Source organism: Amblyomma mixtum, chromosome 10 (genome assembly GCF_055824585.1).
Source record: "Amblyomma mixtum isolate Tamu chromosome 10, ASM5582458v1, whole genome shotgun sequence".
NCBI classification, from domain to species: Eukaryota; Metazoa; Arthropoda; class Arachnida; order Ixodida; family Ixodidae; genus Amblyomma; species Amblyomma mixtum.
The window spans coordinates 116,028,059-116,050,983 of record NC_143021.1 but is presented as its reverse complement, the minus strand read 5'-3'; the positions used below and the strand labels follow the sequence as shown (position 1 = coordinate 116,050,983).

At 46.5% G+C, this 22,925-nt stretch overlaps 1 long non-coding RNA gene across 1 annotated transcript in view; it reads left to right on the top strand.

Moving 5' to 3' along the window:
* LOC149326734 (uncharacterized) overlaps positions 1-22,644 on the top strand; it is a 131,721-nt gene extending 109,077 nt beyond the window's left edge. The window contains exon 3 of the long non-coding RNA XR_016286556.1: positions 22,543-22,644. This is a non-coding gene — a long non-coding RNA (uncharacterized LOC149326734). The remainder of the gene's footprint in view (positions 1-22,542) is intronic.
* The last annotated feature ends 281 nt before the right edge of the window (positions 22,645-22,925 follow it).

Here is a 22,925-nt window from a genome sequence, read left to right as displayed (position 1 = left end):
GTCGAGGCCTGCGCGGGAAAGCAGCTCCGTGGGAGAGTCAGTACGCCGGTATCTGTGGTAGATAAAGCGAACCGCTTTTCGTTGAACTGATTCGAGCATGTGTACATCTTTTTGCATATACGGAAACCAGACGACGTTTGCATATTCTAAGATTGGGCGGATAAGAACCTTATACGCGAGTAACTTCGTATCTGATGTTGCAAAGCGCAAGGCGCGTTTAAGGAAGTATAAACTACTCATGGCTTTTTTGGTAATATTTTGTACTTGGGCTTTGGAGCTGAGATCGTCAGAAATAATCACACCAAGGTATTTCTTTTCAGTTACTGTTTTAAGAACTTCGTTGCCTGCGCCATAAGGGAAGCTAAGTTTTGTTTTCTTATTTGTGACTGACATCACTACAGTCTTTTCCATGTTGATCACCATTTGCCATGTATTACACCACTGTACGACGTTGCTTAGAGCTGTGTTTAACTTTTCTTGGTCTGCTTGACTGTTTATTTTTTGATATAGCACGCAATCATCAGCAAAGAGACGCACCTTTACATCCACGTGATATGTTATGTCATTTATGTATAAAATAAATAAAAATGGTGCAAGCACAGAGCCCTGCGGCACACCAGAAATAACCGGAACAATGTCAGAGGCATGGTCATTGTATTGCACGTATTGTTGGCGTTCCGATAAGTAGCTGGCTATCCACCTCGTAACGGGACCGTCGCCAAGTATCTTATTTAACTTGAAGTTCAGTTTGGTATGCGTTACACGATCAAAAGCTTTCGAGTAATCAAGGAATATTATGTCGGTTTGGCTTTGGTCGTTGATTCCCTGCGCGAGGTCATGAAAAATTTCTGTGAGCTGGGTAACAGTGGACAAGCCTGCTCTGAAGCCATGCTGGTTATGATGAATGATGTTCTTGGTCTCGGTGTGTTCTTTAAGAAATTTTAATAAAATATGCTCAAGTATTTTGCAACAGGTACATGTGAGGGATATAGGCCGATAATTAGACAGGGACGTTACGTCTCCTGATTTGTGAATGGGAACTACTTTTGCTATCTTCCATTCAGCTGGCAGACAGCTGTCCTCGAGTGACTTGGAAAATATTAGATAGAGGTATTGGCTAATATGTTCAGCATAACGCCTAAGAAAGCAGTTCGGAATTTTATCAGGACCGCAACTCTTTTTTTCATTAAGGTTCAATAACAAAGAAAGAATCCCATGTACACTTATGACTGGAGCGCCTGAAAGTTGTGTTGACTCATTGCTATGACACGCGAATGTTCCTAAGACATTATTGTCGGCAGTGAAAGTGGATTGGAAGTAACTGTTAAATGAGTCAGCTTGCTGTTTTCCGTGTGTAGGTGAAGAAGCAGTCACATTTTTTCTATTTATATACCTCCAGAACTTTTCCGGAGAATTTTTGATGAAGTTGTTAAGTGTAGTGCCACAAAATCGTTTTTTAGCCTCAAGTACCTTATTCTTTAGTTCTTTTGTTAGCTTACTTATGTTTACCTTTAGCTCTAAGCTTGCTCTTTGCCTATTTCTTTGCCTTAACCTACTAATTTTTCGTTTCATGTGAATTATATCTCGAGTAATCCACGGGTTGTGCTTGCTAGTGGCCTTCTTTATCAAAGGGATAAAAGTTGTGATGCAGTGCATCACATGCTCTGTAAATTGTGCCCACAAAGCGTCAACAGTAGTACTACTATGGACATACAGATCATAAAAGTCATTGAATTCATGAATGAGATAAGTCATGACAGCCGCATCATTCGCTCTATTGAATGCGCGCACATATTTTGTCGGGCCACGCAGACGGTCCGATTTCGGCAAGTTTAGTGTAGATAGTACCATTTCATGATCAGAAATACCTTTTGAGACTTCCACTTTACAGTCGTCTATGTTAAAATGGTTACTAACAAACACCAAGTCCAGTATTGAACTGGACGTTCCTTGCACGCGAGTAGGCTCACTAACAATTTGCACAAGCTCTAAAGTAAACAGGATATGAAACAAAGCATTGCTTGTTTGATCAGCTGAACTTAAAGTATTCCAGTTAACAAGTGGGCAGTTGAAATCACCAGCTAGTATGATAATAGAGCCATAGGCGTATTTATACATATAATCGAACAGCAGATCCAGGTATACAGTTTCGGCATTTGGCGGCCTGTACACAGCGCCAACTTTAACAGAATTACATTTTAGGTGAACTTTGCACCAAACGGCTTCTACCCCTGGAATGTCAGGCATTTTCGAGAACGGTAGGTCATTTTTCAAGATCAAGGCCACTCCCCCACCCCTAGATTCCCTGTCTTTGCGAATGATGGTATAGCCCGGGGGAACGATTTCATGATCTTGAACGCCCGAGTGCAACCAAGTCTCAGTGATCACCACAATATCTGGATTCAAGGCGAGAGGGGTAGCTTCCAAGTGGTCGATTTTATTTAGGAGGCTGCGTGCGTTTATATTTAACAGGGTTATCGGCGGCTTCGTGTTCTTTTTGATGGATTGCTCACGTTGTCGTTTTTTTCTACTTGCTTTTTCTCACTTTTTTCTATTTCAACCATGTCGTTAAGTTCTTCATCCCATTTGAAAAGCTGACCATTGATGCTTACTTTATCGTACGTTAAGAAGACCTTCTCCTTTCTGTCGCGGTTTGCCTTTGTTTTGTCCCACAGTTTCTTTCTAATTTCTCTGAGAGGACGTGAGAAGTCATCACTGATAGAGTATCCTGTATTCTTTAACTTTGAGCAGCATTTGAAGATCTTCACCTTATCACGATAGTCCGAGAGTTTGAGAATTGGTTGTTACTTTGGCTGTTGGTTGTTACTTCCTCATTTTTTCTTCTCCCAAGGCGATGAATCCGCTCAATACCTCCGACTTCAATTTGTAGTTTATCTTGAAAGATGCTTTTAGTCACATCCTCACGGAGACTTTCAGCGGATTCATCCTCTTGTTCATCCAGACCATAGATGATGACGTTCGACCTGCGACTTCTATTTTCGAGTTCGTCTACCTTTTTTGCCAGAAAGGACACGGTGTGTTCAAGTGCCGCTATTTTCTCACTGCTCTCGGCTACTTGTGTCTCAAGCACACCAATCCTTTCCAACTTTTTGTCAATTGCATCAAGCTTTTGATTAGTCGCCGCTCTACCTTTCTTTATTTCCTGGATATCTTTTGCAATAGCTTTTAGCTGTTCTGATACATCATCTGGGCCCGGATTGGTTTCAACGTCCCCGCTAAGAAGTAAAAGAGTTTGAAAGAAGGCATGCACCGTGTACACAAGATCGATCACGGGCCGTGGGCACGGCAGCAGGAACAGACAAATATTGTCACTACGGTAAACTTTTCCATAACGTTTTCTCACCTGTAGAAGGCAGAGAAAAGGGTTGGTCTGCATCGTAGCACCGCTGCCGCGCCCACTGGTTGATGATCCGATGTAGGTTGCATTTATAGTGTGGCAGTATGACGTCGACCAGGATCCTATTTCCGTTTCCGAAGTTGATAGCGTGGCTCCCGATGGCACCGAAATGCTGATATCAAGCAGGGCTTTATCATTTTGGCCACCAGTTGTCGATCCGAAGATAGGCGGCACAAGTTCCAGATCCAGTGTAGAAGTGTGCACTCTTGGTCCCGCTGGCACAAGCAGCAAACCGATCCAAACCTGCAGAAGGCAGAGAAAAGGGTTGGTCTGCATCGTAGCACCGCTGCCGCGCCCACTGGTTGATGATCCGATGTAGGTTGCATTTATAGTGTGGCAGTATGACGTCGACCAGGATCCTATTTCTGTTTCCGAAGTTGATAGCGTGGCTCCCGATGGCACCGAAATGCGGATATCAAGCAGGGCTTTATCATTTTGGCCACCAGTTGTCGATCCGAAGATAGGCGGCACAAGTTCCAGATCCAGTGTAGAAGTGTGCACTCTTGGTCCCGCTGGCACAAGCAGCAAACCGATCCAAACCTGGAGAAGGCAGAGAAAAGGGTTGGTCTGCATCGTAGCACCGCTGCCGCGCCCACTCACCGAAACGCGGCTCTGAAGACATAGGTCGTCGACATTTGCGTTCATTGGCGATGCGTTGACAAGATTTTACACTCCGACGTTGTTAGGTAAAGGTTGTGCGCACAACTGATTGCTTGGATCAGCGGACGCCTCAATCTCGCTTATAGGTATGTGGAGTGATGAGAGAGGAAAAGATATGGGCTGGAGGGAGTGACAACGTTGTTGCTGAAACGCGGCGCGGAAGCCATAGGTCGTAGACATTTGTGTTCATCGGCGCTGGCGTTGACATCGTTTTGCTCTCCGTCCATTTTAAATAAAGGTAGTGCGCATAAATGGGTGTGTGGATCAGTGGACGCCTGTATCGCGCTTATAGGTACGTGAAGTGAAGAGAGTGGCAGAGATGTCGGCTGTAGGCATTCACAACGAATATCCTGAAAAGCGGCACCGGAGCCATAGACCGTCGACATTTGTGTCCATTGGCGTTGGCATTGACAACGTTTTACACTCCGACCATTTTAGGTAACGGTAGCGCGCATAACTGACTGCAGGGGTCAATGGACGCCTCAGTCGTGCTTATAGGTATGTAGAGTGATCAGAGGGGGAAAGATGTGGGCTGCAGGAATTGACAACGTTGTTCCTGAAACGCGGCGCTGTAGCCATAGGCTGTAGAAATTTGTGACCATCGGCGTTGGCGTTGACAACGTTTTAAACTCCGATAAATTTAAGTAAAGGTGTGCGCATAACTGGCTGCCTGGGTCAGTGGACGCCTTGATCATGCTTAGAGGTAGGTGGAGTGATACGAGAGGGAAATATGTGGGCTGTAGGCACTGACAACGGTGCGCAAGAAACGCGGCACTCAAGCTATAGGCTGTCGAAATTTGTGTTCATGGGCTTTGGCATTGACAACATTTTAGTAGGTTGGTTTTTGGTTGGTTAATGGGGTTTAGTGTCCCAAAGCGACTGAGGCTTATTTTATACATTGTAAGTAATGTGTTCATACATATAGTGTTATATGCAGTGATACGTTGGTCTGTTGTACTTGTTTAATTATGATTTAATTATCGCGTTACTCTTCTTCTACCACAGTAACAAATTTCTACAAAGATGTATTAGTAGTGTTAGAGGGGTTCAAACTATTCCATTCTTTTATGGCAGGCGGGAAAAATGAATATCTGAAACAGTCGTTTCGGAATCCGTACTCTCTAAGGGTTAATGGGTGTTTATGCCGGGATGGTCTGGATTCGTCTAGATATATATAACAAAGTATCTATGTTTAACGTGTTTTGTACTAATTGGAACAATAATTTTAGACGTGATAGTGTGGCGCGTTTCGGTAAAGTGAGGATACATGCTTGATTTAGTAGTTGGTATGGTGAATCACTGGTCCTGTATTTGTTAGAGATAAATCTATTTGCCTTTCTATGCACTCCTTCTAGTTTGTTAATGAGCTGTTGTGTGTAGGGAAACCAAATCGTGTTTCCATATTCGAGAACCGATCGTATGAATGTGTTATATCCTAACAATTTGGTCTCCGGTGGCGCTTCTCGAAGCCGTCTTCTAAGGAAGAACAATCGTTTTAAAGCAGATGATACCATACTCTTTATATATGATTCCCATCTTAGATCATGTGAAATGATTAATCCAAGGTATTTATGTTCGTGAACTCGGGTGAGCGGTATGTTACTGATGTTGTACATATATTCGGCTGTTTGTTTTTCACGGGTTACAGAGAAGAAGGCTGTCTTTTTAATGCTCAATACCATTTGCCATTTGTGACACTATTTTACCACTTCATGAAGGGCGCTGTTGAAATCATCGTGGTCATTGACAGAGATAATTTCGTTGTAAAGGATGCAGTCATCGGCAAAATGTTTAATTTTAACTTGTATTTTAGAGGGCAGATCATTAATGAAGATAAGAAATAAAAGTGGAGCAAGGACGCACCCTTGGGGTGCTCCCGACGTAACGAGCGCAGTAGAAGATATGTCATTGTTAACTACAATATACTGAGATCGGTTAGTTAAGTAGTCCTCGATCCAGTTGATAATCGTGCCATTAGCTAAAGTTGATCTAAGTTTGTTAATTAGTTTTTTATGGCTTACTCTGAAAAACACCTTAGAGAAATCTAGTGCAATCAAGTCAACTTGCTTTTGCTTATCAATGCTCTGGAATAAATCATCTGTTAGTTCGAGTAATTGCATGATAGTTGAAAGTCCGCTCTGAAATCCATGTTGAACAGCCGATAAAATGTTCTCTTGCTCAACATAACTGGTGATATGCTTTAGTATAATGTGTTCCAATAATTTTCCTACCGTGCACGTTAATGATATTGGTCGGTAATATGAAACGTCATCTTTGCGTCCTGTTTTGTGTATGGGAATAACTTTCGTTCTTTTCCATTCATTAGCTTGACTGCAGATTATTAAGGATTTAGTGGACATTAAATGTAAATATTTCGCATTGACTGCGCCATATATTTGCAAAAAAGTGTTTGGATTATTATCAGGACCATTTGCTTTTTTGTATCTATTGATAATAGTAGGTTGAGCACGCCTGTGTCAGTTATTGTGGGCATGTCTAGCGGTGTTTGATTGCGGTGAATACTGTCCCGTGTACGGCCATCGTCATCTGTGAACACGGATTGAAAGTAGGTATTTAAGGAATTTTTAAAGTTTTGATTTTGTCCTTGCCAATTGAAGGTGTCTTTTTGTGTTTTGGGGCTGAGGTATTTCCAAAACTTGTAAAAAAGTTTAAGTAATGGCAGTGCGCATAACTGGCCGTCTGGGTCAGTGGACGCCTGAATCATGCTTATAAGTACTTGAAGTGATGAGAGAGGGAGAGTTGTGGGTGGCAGGGATTGAAAACGTTGTGCCAGAAACGCGGCGCTGAAGCCATAGGCTGTGGACATTTGTCGTCATTAGCGTTGGCGTTGACAGCGTTGTACACTACGATCATTTTATGTAAATGCGGTGCGCATAACTGCCTCCCTGGGTCAGTGGACGCCTGAATCGCGCTTATAGGTACGTCCATCTAGAAACGGCGCACAGAAAAACACGCAAAACACAGGGAGAACGGACAGGACCAGAGCGCACTAGCAACTGAAGCTTGGTCGAAAAACACTTCTGCCTGGGTCAGTGGATGCCTCAATCGCGCTTATAGGTACTTGGAGTGATTGGAGGGGGAGAGATGTGGCTGCCGAGATTGACAACGTTTATCCAGAAACGCGGCCCTGAAGCCATAGGCCATCGACGTTTGTGTTCATTGGCGTTGGCGTTGACAACGTTGTACACCAACCATTTTATTTAAAGGTAGTGCTCATAACTGTCTGCCTGGGTCTGTGGACGGCTGAATAACGCTTATAGTTACGTTGGGTGATGACAGATGTGGGCCGCATGCGACAGAGCTGAGATCTGTGTGAACTCTCGCGATCAACCATTAACGGCCACCTGCTAGAGTGGCAGGGTGGGGGTGGAATTTAATGTACATATGAAGATCAAGAGGAGTTTCCTAGCGCTCATGCGCGAGAACATCCCGTTCTTCTCGCTCTTTACGCGTGGCATGGCTGTGACAACCTCACGAAATACTTGCATAGACCTCTTGTTTGAGAACCAGGCATTGGCACAACAATTCGACCATACAGGTTTGTGGAGAAGAATCGTATACACCATTTGTCGTCGGGTCTCCACAAATATATTCGGCTGGGCGCGTTCAGCCAGCGGGAACGGAACAGCGCGCTGCCGGCCTTGCAGTTAAGCAGCCACGAAATCCAGTGTGTGCGGTGCTTGGCAGGCGTACTGGAACTGTCGTCGTCTTCTGCGGCCAGACCACAATGGCAAACTATAGGGTGTTTCACGTAACTTGAACCAAGCATTTAAAAAACGCTTCAAACCGCAGCCTGCTGAAACCAACGATACATTGTTTGCCACCGTGTGGAGCTCCTTTGAAAATTTTTATTCCGCTTAATTAGTTAATTAACTAAGATGAACTGTGCAAATTTTGAAATTTAATTTTAATGCGAATAGCCTTACGTTAGATTTAGAGCAGGTTTAGAAACAACCGATTTATCTTATTGTAGCACCGTATCTCCTAAGCGATCCTTTTTTCCGGCACCTCAAGAAAGCCGGCGAATTATGAAAAAAATATAACGTGGCAGCCCTCTCGGCAGCGTTTCGAGCAAATGGAGCGTGCTTGAAGTGAACGGCCGCCACTCTTAGCAGCAGCTTGGCAGTTCGTCAGCATTTTCCGGAGCGGCGCGTGGAAAAGACGGGCCGCTGCGTAAAGTGCTGACTCACAGTCAAAGTCGCGCCGCAGTCTCTGATAAGTGACAGACAGGCCACGGATAGGCAACAGTGATGACTGTAATTCGTTAGTTCCATAGGTCATTCCAGAAAGGGCAGGAGTTCGTCATGGTTTTAAGGCAGCCTCCGCTTTTTTCCTCCCTTGTATCGCAGTGCAGCCAATTAGCAGTTCAGGAGAATGTTCTCATAGCTCAGAGCGGAAAAAAATGCGTTTCTCAAATGAAGAAAAAGCACACTTGGTGCTAGCCTTTGGTGCAGCGGGTGGCGATCGGAGATGAGCAGCTCAGATATTTCTCAGCTGGCATCCCGGAACAAAACCAAGCTCATCAACCATTGTGCGACACTACGAGACCCTCAGGTAGACCGGAAGCTTCACCACGAAGCCCCATAGGCTGCGCTCCACAAGTCAGGCTGCTCGCGCGGATGTCCTTTTTATCATTGCTTCCCGTCCTCATGCAAGTGTGCGCGATTTAAGTGCGGAGACTGGAGTGTCGGCATCGATGCCATGGAGGACACTCAAAAGCGCCGCCCTCCGTCCATACCACGTACATCTGCATCAAACAGCTTGAAGATGAAGACTTACAAAACCGACTGGAGTTTTCGGCCCTTTATTTTTTGAAGGAACGTTGACAGGACAGCGATATGTTTTTGAGATCCTCGAAGGAGCAGTGAATAAACGATCCTTCGGCCTGCCCCTAGGACGACTCCCTGACGTGTGGTACCAAAAGGACGGGACTCCTCCGCACAGCTGCAGCCTTGATCGCTCTTGTGCCAACCGCTGGATTGGTCGCCACGGACCTGTGGCGTGGCCTGATCAATCCCCAGACCTCACATCTTTGACATACATGGTCTGTTCTGAAAGTAGTAGGACTGATTTTTTTAAACAAAATTTATTCAAGAGAATAGTAAAAACGATTACAATTTTCCAAGGTAGCACCCTTCCGCACCTACACCCTGCTGCCAATAAGTTTTACAGTTTTCGTACGCCTCCAGGAACGCCTGGACCGGAATGCTGTGTAGCTCCCTCGTCACGGCCTGTTGAACCAGCTCTACCGATCCATGATGTTTCCCCTCGAGCGTCGATTTTATTCTCAGGAATAGAAAAACGTCTGGCGGGGCCAAGTCGAGGCTGTAGGGGGGCTGAGGCAGCGTTGCCGCCTTGTGCTGGGCAAAAAATCGGGGTCCTCATTCACATGATGAAGAAGATCCTACCGGTTGGCCTTTTCCTCCTCTGACAACACTCCCGGCACCAACTTCGCGCACGCATTCCTCATGGATAAGTTTTCGGTCACGATCTCAAAAACTTGGGTTTGAGGAATGCTCAATTCATCAGCAATCATTCTGATACTCATCTACGATCACTGTTAAGTAAATGTTTTACTCGCTACACATTTTCGTTGGTCTTGCTGGTCGAAGGGCGTCTGGAGCGGTCGTCTTCCTCCACTCTTTGCTTACCTTCTCGGAAAAGCTTGTGCCACTCAAAAAACACCTGATCTACCCATGGAAGCGTCACCGTAGGCCTCCTTAATCATTTTGTGAGTCTCTTTGCCCGTTTTACCAAGATTTACTCAAAATTTGATCGCGTATGGCTGATCTAGTAAACGCTCGACGATTCTGCGTGACGAGACGTTTCGACAGGGGTTCACAGTACAAGTGACCTCCTCTCTTCAACGGCTGAGAGCCGACTGCCGATTTTCCCCAGCATTCCCAATATCCCCCTTCAACGATCCTGTACGCGCAGACAACCTCTCGACCACCCATTCGCCCAGGAAAAAACCAGTCCTACTACTTTCAGAACAAACCCTGTATTTTTACGGGGATACATCAGGAATCGGATATAGACACAAAGACGACAACATCTGAAGCTCTGAAGACGAAGATAACTCATGTTTGCCCTCACATTCCTCAAAGCACGCTGAAGGCTGCGTCAGCTAGCGTGATAAAGAGGTGTCGGAACTGTATAGTTCTCGATGGTAGATTTTTCGAACACATAATGAACTAGAGGACAGTGCGTCACGAACCCCGATCCAGTCGCCTATAGATAGCATTCCAAGCCCACCTGTCCGTTTGACATTCGCTAACATACGCAGCCTTCCTCCTAAACGCACCGAACTCTGCTCATATCTTGATAATAGCAACTGTAATATACTACTTTTAACGGAAACGTGGTTGCGTCCAGATATCGCTGACGAGGAACTTCTGCCTGATAGCAACGGATTTCAAATTTACCGAAAAGATAGAATAGGCAAAAAGGGCGGCAGAGTATTAATCGCAGTCAATAATAACATTTTGTCTTTCCTTGTGGATATCCCATGTGAACTGGAAATCATATGGGTAGTAATAGCATCCCGCTTCGGTAACACTGTCTTAGGCATCTGCTACAGGTCCCCGGACTCCCCTGCCACGTTTGTCGCTGACCTATATGACAATATCACGGCTATTCGAACCAGATTTCCTAAATCTGACATTTTCTTGTTCGGGGATTTTAATTACCCAGACATTGATTGGCTGAACCTATCTTCACATTCATCTGCCTCCAATCAGCTCATGCAGCTAACACTCGACTTTTCTTTTGTCCAACTAGTCAATGATCCAGCACGTGATGCTAATATTTTAGACCTTCTTCTATCGTCTTCTCCAGAGAGGGTTAGTGATATATCTTATAATGACGGATTCAGTGATCATCAGCTTCTTCAGTTATCGATTAATGTCCCTTATTACTCACGCCGAACCCAACCAAAACAGATACTAAAATACAGGAAGTCTGACTTTGACGCTATTAATCGTCGTCTCGAGCATTTCTCCGAATTTTTTGCTCGTGATTTCTCATCCCGGTCTGTTAACAAAAAGTGGACTTCGTTCAAACAAAAAATAGCGAAACTGGTGCGCAAACACATTCCGAGAATAACATTACGGGTCAACATATCTAAACCTTGGTACAACAATTCCTTACGAGCATTTAAAAACAAGAAAAAACGTATTTTCAGAACCGCGAAACGATTGCCCACTGATTCTGCGCATGCTGAGCACATACAGTGTGAAGTATAATACTGCCATGCCATTCGGAAGGCCAAACATAAATTTTTATCACAGGACCTTCAATCGCTCATAAAAAATAACCCCGCAAAATTTTGGAAAACAATTTCCCCGTCACGTTCGACACCACGTTCGACACCATTTCATTGCTTGATGAAAACAAATGTCCAATACCCCAAGAGAATTGTCCAGCCACGTTTAATGACTACTTCACATCAGTATTCACTACCGAAGACTATTCCAACCTACCTCCACCCCAAGAACTCAATTACCCATTCATGACTGCTATAGATATAACAGCAGAAGGCGTAGCATCTCTAATTAACAGTCTTAAGGTATCAACTTCCTCAGGGGTAGATGGAATAAATACAAAAATTCTCAAACACACAATACATCCCTCTAGTATCATTCTCTGTCATATTTTCAAGCAATCTTTAGCAACTGGCGAAATTACTTATGATTGGAAGATTGGCAAAATAATCCCGGTTTACAAATCTGGCGACAAAAACACAGTAACTACCGCCCCATATCACTAACGAGTATTCCATGTAAGTTACTTGAACACATCGTTGCATCTAACATCGCGAGCCATCTCAAGAACAACGGTTTCTTTTTCCCATGCCAGCACGGATTCAGAAAAGGGTTTTCCTGTGATACACAACTAATTGAACTTACTAGTGATTTATTCAAGAACATGGATGGAAACTACCAGACTGACTGCATATTCATTGACTTTTCCAGAGCGTTTGACCGTGTTGGCCATTTTCGCCTTATAGCTAAAATATCGTCGCTTAATTTAGACTCGCTGTCTCCTGGATCCGGAACTTCATATCTTTTCGAAAGCAGTTCACGGTAACAAACAACTTTTCATCACCCCTTAATGAGGTCACTTCTGGCGTCCCTCAGGGAAGTGTTCTCGGCCCCTTATTATTTTCAGTTTACATAAATGACCTGCCATCGCATCTTACATCATCAGTTCGACGTTCGCCGATGACTGCATAATTTATCGCCAAATCCGCTCAACCACTGACCATGCAATTCTTCAGCAGGACCTTGAATGCGTAACCAACTGGTGCACATCATGGCAAATGACCCTTAATACTGACAAATGTAAAATCATGACCGTTAGCCGGAAGCATTCAAACTCGCTATTCACTTATTCCCTTAACAGTGTCACGCTATCCCGCACGTCTTCCTATAAATACCTTGGCGTTTATCTGACTTCAAATCTTTCTTGGGCGGAACATATTCAATACATAACTGCCAAAGCATCGCGCACGCTTGGCTACCTGAAAAGAAATCTTCATAGCGCACCTCTTTCTACCCGCAAGCTAGCATACTTAACATTTGTCCGTCCCCAACTAGAATATGCATCAGCTATCTGGTCACCACATCAGGCTGATTTAATTCATTGCCTCGAAGCAATTCAGAACCGTGCTGCGCGTTTTATTTCTCACGACTACAACCGTCATTCCAACGTAACAAGCATCAAGTTATCTTTATCGCTAACAAGTTTACAGACACGTAGAATTATCGCACTTCTTTGCTTACTACAGAAACTAATATACAGTCGTCACGCGTCCACACTGCCACTGACACGCCCAATGCGCACTACACGTCGCCTACATAATAATCTTAGCTTCCAACGTCTATTCGGCCGAACACTCGCGTTTAATTCTTCTGCTTTGCCACGTGCTATCAAGTGTTGGAATGGCCTTCCGGATTGCATTGCTACCATACGTGACCCATTAATGCTCAAAAACGAATTGACCACCTTCATGCATCCATGATATTGTACATAAATTTTGTTCGTATGTGTAGTCAAATCCATGCAGTGCCGCTATTTGTTTGATGTTTTTTCCTCTGTGTCAATATATTACGATTTTCTTCAAGTACGGTGTAATAATTGTTTGCAGTCCAATTCATTTAATATTGTTTACTTTTGTTATTTCCACATTGTACCATCTTTTGTCTGCTAAATATTGTAACCCCTCCTCTCACAAATGTTCCAAGTGTGGAACCTGTGAGGTATTTGTATAAATATAAATATTGTAAGCACAACATGCGACCTTCGTCTTCATCTGTACATATCCATCATCATCGCTCAAAGCACAACATGCGACCTTCGTCTTCATCTGTACATATCCATCATCATCGATCATCTTCTTCTTCGAAGGGTTGGTCGCCATACTTGCGGGTGCCATTAAAGCTCGCTCCATCCTGCGCTCTGTCTCCTGTCTCACAAGTGGTGGAGTGTGCTCTCGATCCCTGCGTCCTCTCTGCCGCCAGACTGCAGCTACGTTCCGGTCGCCACCTGCTCGTACCATCTGCACCGATGGATACCGTCAGCGACAACACCACTCGTACACCCGATGGGCTCCCCGTTCTTCTTCCCCTCGATTCGAACCGTCTGGAGCCAGCAATGATGAGCCAACCCGGTCCTTCCCAATCTTCTGGACACCCCACTTGGACCATCACCACACTCCAGCGCGAGCCTCCCATTTTTGCTGGTCTTCGTGGGGACGATGTCGAGGACTGGCTCGACCAATATAACCAGGTCAGTGCCTATAATCGTTGGGACTCAGCGATGAAACTTGTAAACGTGTCGTTCTACCTCACTGCCGTGGCCAAGACTTGGTTCGTCAACCACAAAGATGCCATCCCGGACTGGGCTCACTTCTCGGCACAGATACGACAAATCTTTGGCACATCTGGTGCAAGTCCCGCTGTCTACAAAAAAAAGCTAGATACGCGCGTTCAGCTACCCGGTGAGTCCTACACATCCTACATTGAAGACGTGCTTGCCCTGTGTCGACGTGTCAACAGCGCTATGTCAGAGAACGATCGGGTACGTCATCTTCTGAAAGGGCTTGGGTCATTTGCCTTCAACACGCTTGCTGCTCAGAATCCAACGTCAGTCCAAGACATCCGAACAACTTGCCATCGTCTTGACGACCTTCAGTCGCTTCGATTAAAAGACACCTGGGACACCCCACTTTCACCCGACGTGGACTTACGCTCCCTCATTCGCTCCATTATCCGGGAGGAACTGCACGGCTCCACCTTACCGCCAGTTGATTCCCACCCGCCTCCAGCCCCGTCGTCCTCGCCTTTGCGTGATCTCATCAAAGACGAGCTCGCTTCGGTCACTCGCCCCTTGGCTGCGGAACCACCTGTACCGCGTTTTGTGCCTCCCTATGCCCAGGTTGCTGCGACGCCTCCTGCTGCTGTTTACCCGTCGCATCCACAGCCCGTCCAGCAAACTCCGGTCTCTGTGTCCCCGAGCCCCGCTATGTGTCCTGTTTGGAGTCCACCTGCACGTCGGCCGGTATGTCACTACTGCGGAATTCGCGGGCATGTTGCCCGTGTGTGCCGTCGGCGTCAACGCGACGAGCGCGAGTGGTACCCAGACTTTCGCAGCGGAGCTACGTACTCGTCACCTGCTTACCGTCCGGCGTATGCCTCCAGTCCTCCTCGTCGCCCATCGTACGGGGACTTCTCCCAAGACGCTCCGCACTCGTCGTACGCTTACCGCCCACCGTTTGCTGACCCTACCAATTATCGTCCCTCCTATTCCTCTACCTCTCCGGACCGCTCCTCGACCGACAGGCCGTCGCGCCGCCGCTCCCCATCGCCTTTCCGCCGCTCGTCGTCGCCTCTACGTCCACCATCCTCCCAGACAACTGGCCACACGGAAAACTAAATTGTGCAGTTTCCGGAGGTAAAACTGCACCGCACGCCGCCCTCTCAATTCCTCCTGCACAGCCATCGAACATGTTAACCGTTGACATTGAAGGCACTGTAGTAGAAGCATTGATCGATACGGGCGCCGCCATTTCTGTAATTAGTTCTGATTTATGTTCTCGTCTTCGCAAGGTGCGCACCCCTTACAGTGGTCCTTCTCTCCGTGCTGCCAATGATGAATCAATGCGTCCTTCCGGATTGTGTACGGCACGAGTCACTATCGACGGCATCCTGCACTACATAGTATTTGCTGTGCTTCCCTCCTGTGCTTATCCCCTCATCCTCGGCTGGGACTTCCTCCACTCTGCGCAAGCTGTAATTACCTGCTGTCCCCCTACTCTACAGGCTTCTGGATCCGACCTTTCAGCCGTTTCTGTCCTGCCTTCTCATCATCTGGTCACCACCGCTGATCATGTACTTTACCCCGGCTACGAAGATGTCCTCTCTGTTGCTTCTGCCCACGTCAACGCTGGGGACGTTTTCGTCACACCAAGCCCCCGTCTTCTCTCAAGGGGCATCTTTCTCGTCGCGTCCCTGCTCCGCTTCACCAATGGTTCTTCACTACTGACTGCCTTCAACACTACGCCGGAACCCATTCTTCTGCGTCAAGGCACAGCCATCGCTTCTGTGGATACCACTCAACCTGTGGCCGTTCTTTCCTCTGCGCCATCAAGCTTCGCTCTTTCGACCCCTGCCTCTGCCTCTGCATCTATTTCAGCTGCTATCAGCCCCGGTCTCACCCCGACTCAAAAAGATGAATTGCTTGCCGTCTTGACCAAGCATGCCGCTTCCTTCGATACCCAGGCAACAACCTTGAGCCAAACCACCGCAGCTAAGCATCGCATCTACACAGATGGTTCGGGCATCATTCGCCGTCGCCCGTATCGTGTGTCTTCTAGTGAGCGCAAGGTTATTCAAGATAACGTAGCCGACATGCTCAAGCGCCACATCATACGCCCTTCTTCGAGTCCTTGGTCTTCGCCTGTTGTGCTCGTTCAAAAGAAGGATGGCTCAGTACGCTTTTGTGTTGACTATCGCGCCCTTAACAAGATCACTAGAAAAGATGTTTATCCGCTGCCTCGGATTGATGACGCCCTCGACTGTCTCCAAGGTGCACAATTTTTCTCTAGTCTCGACCTAAGATCCGGATACTGGCAAATACCAATGCATGAGGCCGACAAGGAAAAAACTGCTTTCGCCACTCCCGACGGATTATACGAATTCAACGTTATGCCGTTCGGCCTATGCAATGCTCCGGCCACGTTCGAGCGCATGATCGACACCGTTCTCCGCGGCCTGAAGTGGAAAACGTGTCTATGCTACCTCGACGACATAGTCATTTTTTCTTCGACTTTTTCTGAACACCTTGTTCGTCTCGATGAGGTATTAAGCGCACTTTCTGAGGCCGGCCTACAGTTAAACACCAAGAAATGTTGCTTTGCTTCCACTTCTATCAAGGTACTCGGTCACGTCGTTAGCCAGAAGGGTGTAAAGCCTGATCCCGACAAAGTGGCTGCGGTTTTGCATTTTCCTCGCCCATCGCGCGTCAAAGACCTGCGCAGTTTTCTGGGGCTAGCGTCATACTTCCGGCGCTTCATACGCAACTTTGCCTCTATTGCGGCCCCTTTGCATAAGCTCCTCTGCGCTGACCAGCCGTTTGTTTGGTCTGAGGCCTGTGAGGTCGCTTTTACTACCTTAAAGAAGGCTCTCACATCTGATCCGATACTGGCACATTTCGACGACAATGCTCCAACGATTTTACACACGGACGCCAGTGGACACGGCATTGGTGCAGTTCTTCTGCAGCGGCAGCACTCTTCGTGCGAGCAAGTCATCGCCTACGCCAGTCGTACACTGACTGCAGCGGAGCAGAACTACACGATAACTGAGCAAGAGTGCCTCGCTGTTGTCTGGGCCATTCAGAAATTTCGCCCTTATTTGTACGGCCGCCAGTTCACAGTTGTCACTGACCATCATGCCCTGTGCTGGTTGTCCTCGCAGAAAAACTTGTCCGGCCGCCTCGGCCGCTGGATTCTCCGTCTCCAGGAATATGACTTTACCGTCACCTATAAATCGGGCAAGAAACACCAGGACGCCGATGCGCTATCTCGTTGTCCCCTCGCCCAAACCCAACCTCCGCATCCGCAACCCGTGTCCTCCGCATCCTCAAACTGCCAAACTACCCCTTCGACGGCTATTTCAACCTTGACCGCCGCACCCATTGACTTGATGCCAGCTCCCAGTCTTGGCGATCTCGCCTCAGCGCAGCGGGCCGACCCTTACTGCCGGACTCTTATCGACCGTCTGAGCGGTGCTACGCGGCCACCGAATGCCCGCCTACGTCGCCAACTTAACTCTTTCAAGCTAGTCGACAACATCCTTCTTTGGCACAATTACAGCCCCTTCGGTGATTCATGGGTGCCTGTCGTACCCCGTTCTCTTCGCCGAGAAGTTTTGCAGGCCTTTCATGATGAACCCCCTGCTGGCCACTTAGGCTTTCAGAAAACTTATGACCGCATCAAGCGCCGTTTCTTTTGGCCTGGCCTCTCAACCGCTGTTGGAAAATATATTGCGTCTTGCATCTCTTGCCAACGTCGTAAACGGAGCACGTCTGCCCCTGCGGGCCTTCTACAGCCTCTCCCCTGTCCTTTCTCCCCTTTTGAAGTGGTTGGGATTGACCTCTACGGTCCCTTACCATTAACACCAACGGGCAACCGTTGGATCGTCACTGCCATCGACCACTTAACTAGATACGCTGAAACGGCCCCTGTTCCTTCCGGCTCTGCTTCAGAGATCGCCCACTTCTTCCTGAACGCCATCCTTCTGCGCCATGGAGCTCCTCGTGTCCTTATTAGTGACCGCGGCAAGTCCTTCCTCTCCAGCATCCTTGCCGAAGTTCTTCACGCCTCCCGAACCATGCACAAAACCTCTTCAGCTTATCACCCTCAGACAAATGGGCTCACAGAGCGCTTTCATCGCACGCTCTCCGATATGCTAGCCACCTACATCGAGCCCGACCACACCAACTGGGACACCATGCTTCCCTTCGTTACCTTTGCATACAATAGTGCCGTGCAAAGAACCACCAACTTCTCCCCATTCTTCCTTGTGTATGGACGTCAACCTACCTTCACCCTCGAAGCGTCTTTCTTCTCCGCCCCCTCAACCTCTTCCAGACTCTCTCACGAACAGTTTACTTCTCGTCTTACCTACTGCCGTGCCATTGCTCGCCTGAATACCGACGCCTCCCAAGCCTCCCGGAAAAACACCTATGATCTCTCCCACCGTGCCATATTTTTTCACCCTGGTGATGAGGTACTGCTGTGGACACCAGTGCGTACCCCGGGATTGTGTGAAAAATTTTTGAGCCGTTATATTGGTCCGTATACTGTACTCGAACAAACGTCCCCGGTGAACTATCGCGTTGCCCCAGTTCATCCTGTTAATGATCGTCGTTGCCGAGGTGCCGAGATTGTTCATGTTTCCCGCCTCAAACCCTTTGCCCGTCGCCCTACTGTGCTCTAATCTGCGCCCGAGCCGGTCGCTTTCGTACGCGAGGGGAGAAAGTGTAAGCACAACATGCGACCTTCGTCTTCATCTGTACATATCCATCATCATCGATCATCTTCTTCTTCGAAGGGTTGGTCGCCATACTTGCGGGTGCCATTAAAGCTCGCTCCATCCTGCGCTCTGTCTCCTGTCTCACAATATAAATAAATAAAGTGAGAATCCGGCAGTTGCGGTGAATTATGGCTATTAATATTCGCAACTTTTACTTCCTACCTGGGGATAACACATTCACTTTAACCGGCCGTCCGTGGCCTGTCTGTCGCATACCACAGACTGCGGCCCGCCTTTTTCACGCGGCGCTGCGGAAAGTGCTGACGCGCTGTCAAGCCGCTGCTAAGAGCGGTGGCCGTTCACTTTGCCACGGTCAGCGAGCACGCTCCGTATGCTCAAAACGGCGTTGAGAGCTCTCCAATATGGTAGCGCATGAGCGCAGTCACGTGGTATTTTTTTCATATTTCGCTGGCATTCTTTAGATGCCGGAATAAAGGATCCTGTAAGAGATACGATGCTGCAATAAACTAGATCGGTTGTTTCTATACGTGCTCTACAACCTAACGTAACGCTCATGGCATTAAAATGAATATTGGAAAATTTGAGCAATTAGTCTTAGTTAATTAACTAGTTAAGCGGAATATGAAAATATTCTGAGGAGTGCCACATGATGGCAAACAATATATCGGTGGGTTCAGCAGGCTGCAGTTCACCGCTTTTTGAAATCCTTGGTTCAAGTTACGTGAAACACCCTGTATATCCATTCTTCCAACCAGAAAGCTTTCTTCATGACAATGGAGAACTGTTAGTGGAGTGTTTTTTGCAGAACAAAAATGTGTAAAAAATAACAAGTTTTCTCTAATTTCTCGAATACTTTGCCTCAATGCTGAAATAGCTGATGAGCGGCGCTAAAATTTCGCTTTAGGAAGTAATGTAACCATCGGCAATCATATTTCAAACATTTTCAAAATTAGTTACTATTGTAACTGTTTTAAAAGTTGCTAGCCAAATACAGATAACCGTTACTTTTCTCTTGTTCTTCTTTGGTTAGTAAACTATTATTTGGTCTTCAGTTGCTCTGTCACTAGTTGGTGTCTCTGGCTCTTCGATTGGAACAGACCTCAAGCGGGGCTTTTTCGAAACAAGAAAATTTACTTTGAAGCAGCTGTAGTACGTAGTATTGTTGAGCCTTCTTTGCAGCAGTCATATGAAAGCGCCCTGCATTGGTAGATCATTTTCACTTCTTTTTCAGTGACGTACTTGCAGAGTATTTTGTAGCGCTGTCCCAACATAACGCAACAAGACGACATCTGTCTCTTCAGGACACCAGCTTGGGCATGTTGGTTATTCATTTGTGACGGAACAGCGCAAAACACCGGGACAAGAGACAAGCGCGGACTTACAACTGATTTTTATTTCGAAGAAACACTGCTTCTTATACCTTCTTCACCCACTCAAAAACACATGCGTCACAACCATATCGTTCAACGTTCAAAAAAATACAACAAGAAAAATAATCACAGAGTTATAATCACATTTTTAACACGTCAAATTCTTTCTTTGTCAAAGCAACAAACGGCGTGCTGACACAATCGTCGCGCAGACTTGTTATCGAAGCTGCCTCGATTATTTCACGGACTAACAGGTCTTTCTGATTAGCCAGAGCTCTACATTTCTGGAAATCTGGTGCAGAACTTGTTGAAGGGCAATCTCTGCAATGAATTCCCAGGTTCCTGCAAGCTTGCTCGAACTTAGTTTTGTGTTCTAGTATCCTTTCATTCATGCACCTGCCAGTCTGCCCTATGTATTGTTTACCACATGTCACTGGCAACGAACAAACAGGGCCTTCTGTACACTCCACAAAGGGGGTTCGATGCTTTATCGTGCATCCCTGCTTCTTTTTGGTCGGGTCGGAATTGACTCGTCTGCACAGACTTTTGAGTTTATTAGAAGCAGTCATCACTACATTCACGCCAGCTTTTCGACCAATGCTTTTCAGGCACTGGGAAACATTGTGAATACACGGTATTGCTACCACAGGCCTCCTTTCTTTCTGTTTCTTTGCCTCATCTTGCTGCTCGGGCCTAGCCTGCATCAAGCGCTTTTTCATCTGTTTGGCAACAAATACCAACAGGTGCGAGGGGTAATCCGAGTTGCAAAGCCGTTCCGCCTGGCGAAGAAAGCTCACTTCCATTTTGGGAACACAGGACTTTTTCAAGGCATTTGTGAGGCACAAGTTCCAAATAGCCCTCTTGGTCAGCTTAGAGTGAGCTGATTGGTAGGGCATTGGCGCTTTCTCCCCTCTGGGCTCAGAGGCCCAGAGGGGAGAAAGCGTTTCCAGCGTATTCGCCCGTTGGCCATCACAAAGAACAAGGTAGTCGTCAACGTACCTATATACCTTTTTAACGCTTGTACCAGCAAGGGTTACGTTCAGGAACCTGTTTTTTCGTTCCAAGTACAAATCACTGAGTAGAAATGCGATACATGAACCGCTGCAAACACCGCGTTTCTCGAGATACACTTTTTCTTCCCAGAGGACGAAAGTCGACCTGAGGTACACTGATAATAGTTCCAAGAACCATCTAATAGACATTCCGCAGTCGTTCTGAAATGCAACAGCACCATGCGTATCTATACATTCTTCTACAGACACCATTAGCTCGTCATGCGGTATGGAATAGTACAATTCTTTTACATCAACTGAGCATGCGGCAAAGTCACTGCCTGAATTGTCATTTAAAAATCTAGCTATATCGTCCGAAGATTTCACATGAAATGGATATGTTAGTAGTTTTAATTTTGCTGGCAAGAAGACACCAAGAATCTGTTTCCAAGTCCCTCCCTCAGAAATTATTACCCTCAAGGGCCAGTCTGGTTTGTGAGTTTTTAAGTGAAAAACGCGTCCAAGTTAGACTTCTTGCAAGTTTTTATGCCTCGAAGGAGGCAGTCAAGTTTAAGTTCTTTGCAGAGCTTCATTGCAGTTAACTTGGCTTTGCTAACAGCTGATGTCTTGTGCTCGTCAAAAACAGAGCTGATGGTTTCTAACGCCTTAGTTTTGTGCAGGTCCTTGGAAATCACAGCAAAGCCCCCCTCTTTGTCAGAGGTCAGCAACGCAAGAGAATTGTCTTTCAAGTACCTTACAGTACGTCCACTGGCAGATTCCTCTCGCAGAGCTGGTAGCGGCCAACGACGCGCTTGTCTCTTGTCCAGCGCTTGTCTCTTTCCCCGGTGTTTTGCGCTGTTCCGTCACAGATCTGTCTCTTATCGCTCATATGTTGAAACGCTACAACGCTCAAGCGCATTTCTACTTTTGTACGACCAAGAAATAATGAAAGAAGTAAACTACGGATTATATAGTTGGTTGTCCCACGGTTGATCTACGATATCCTGCATCCATATTATTGGAAGCATAATTTTTCTATATGCAGAATTATAAAATGGGATGCATAGCGCTTGCACCTTTTCGACTGGCGGCTTGCTTCAAGCTGCATAGTTTGCATGAAACCAAGGTCAGACGTCGGGCTGTTGTTTTATGAACAGGAATTAGTTGCGAGCCCGACAATTCACGAACCGTTCATTCACCCCGAGTTCTGGCAGCTTACAGAGGGCCGCGAACAGTAATGGGCTGTAATGGGCTGCGAACCTGTGCCCATTACAGTGTCAACCGTTGGCAGCCCGCAATTTTATTGCACGCTTCCTTAACTCAGTTTCTCTGTGTGGCCCCAGTATTGCCTCGTGATGTTGATGATGATGCTTATGGCTTCAAATGGCATTCGCAAACGCAAACTGTTCTGACCCCTTTAAGGGCTGCGATTGAGCAAATTGCTGATCTGCTGCGGTGTTTACTCCAAGGACACCTAAATGCTATTTAGTGACTAATGGTACTTTGTTTCTCTTGGCTTGCAGAAACACATTCACGCCTAGCTACATTATTGTCCGACTGTACCAATATAATTCCGTTTATAAGTATCCTGGTCCCAATTACACGAATCCACTGGCGGTGCCACCAAACAACTACATCGACCCCAGAAAGAAAGGTTCCAACAAGCTTCCTCTGGTAAGGTAGCCTTTGACGTGCGATACTATTTCTTGTCTGCACGGTTTTATTCCATACATAGGAGCACCTAGAGAGGCGCGCCATGAAGCAGGAATAGCTTGAAAAGTACCTGTTTTAATGCAGAACAGATTCACCCTTTTTCGATCTCGATCTGAGCCGAAACAACCACGAATGCCAGAAGACAATTTTCTTCATATCCCGATGTGCGACAAAACTAGATTCAATATTTGGA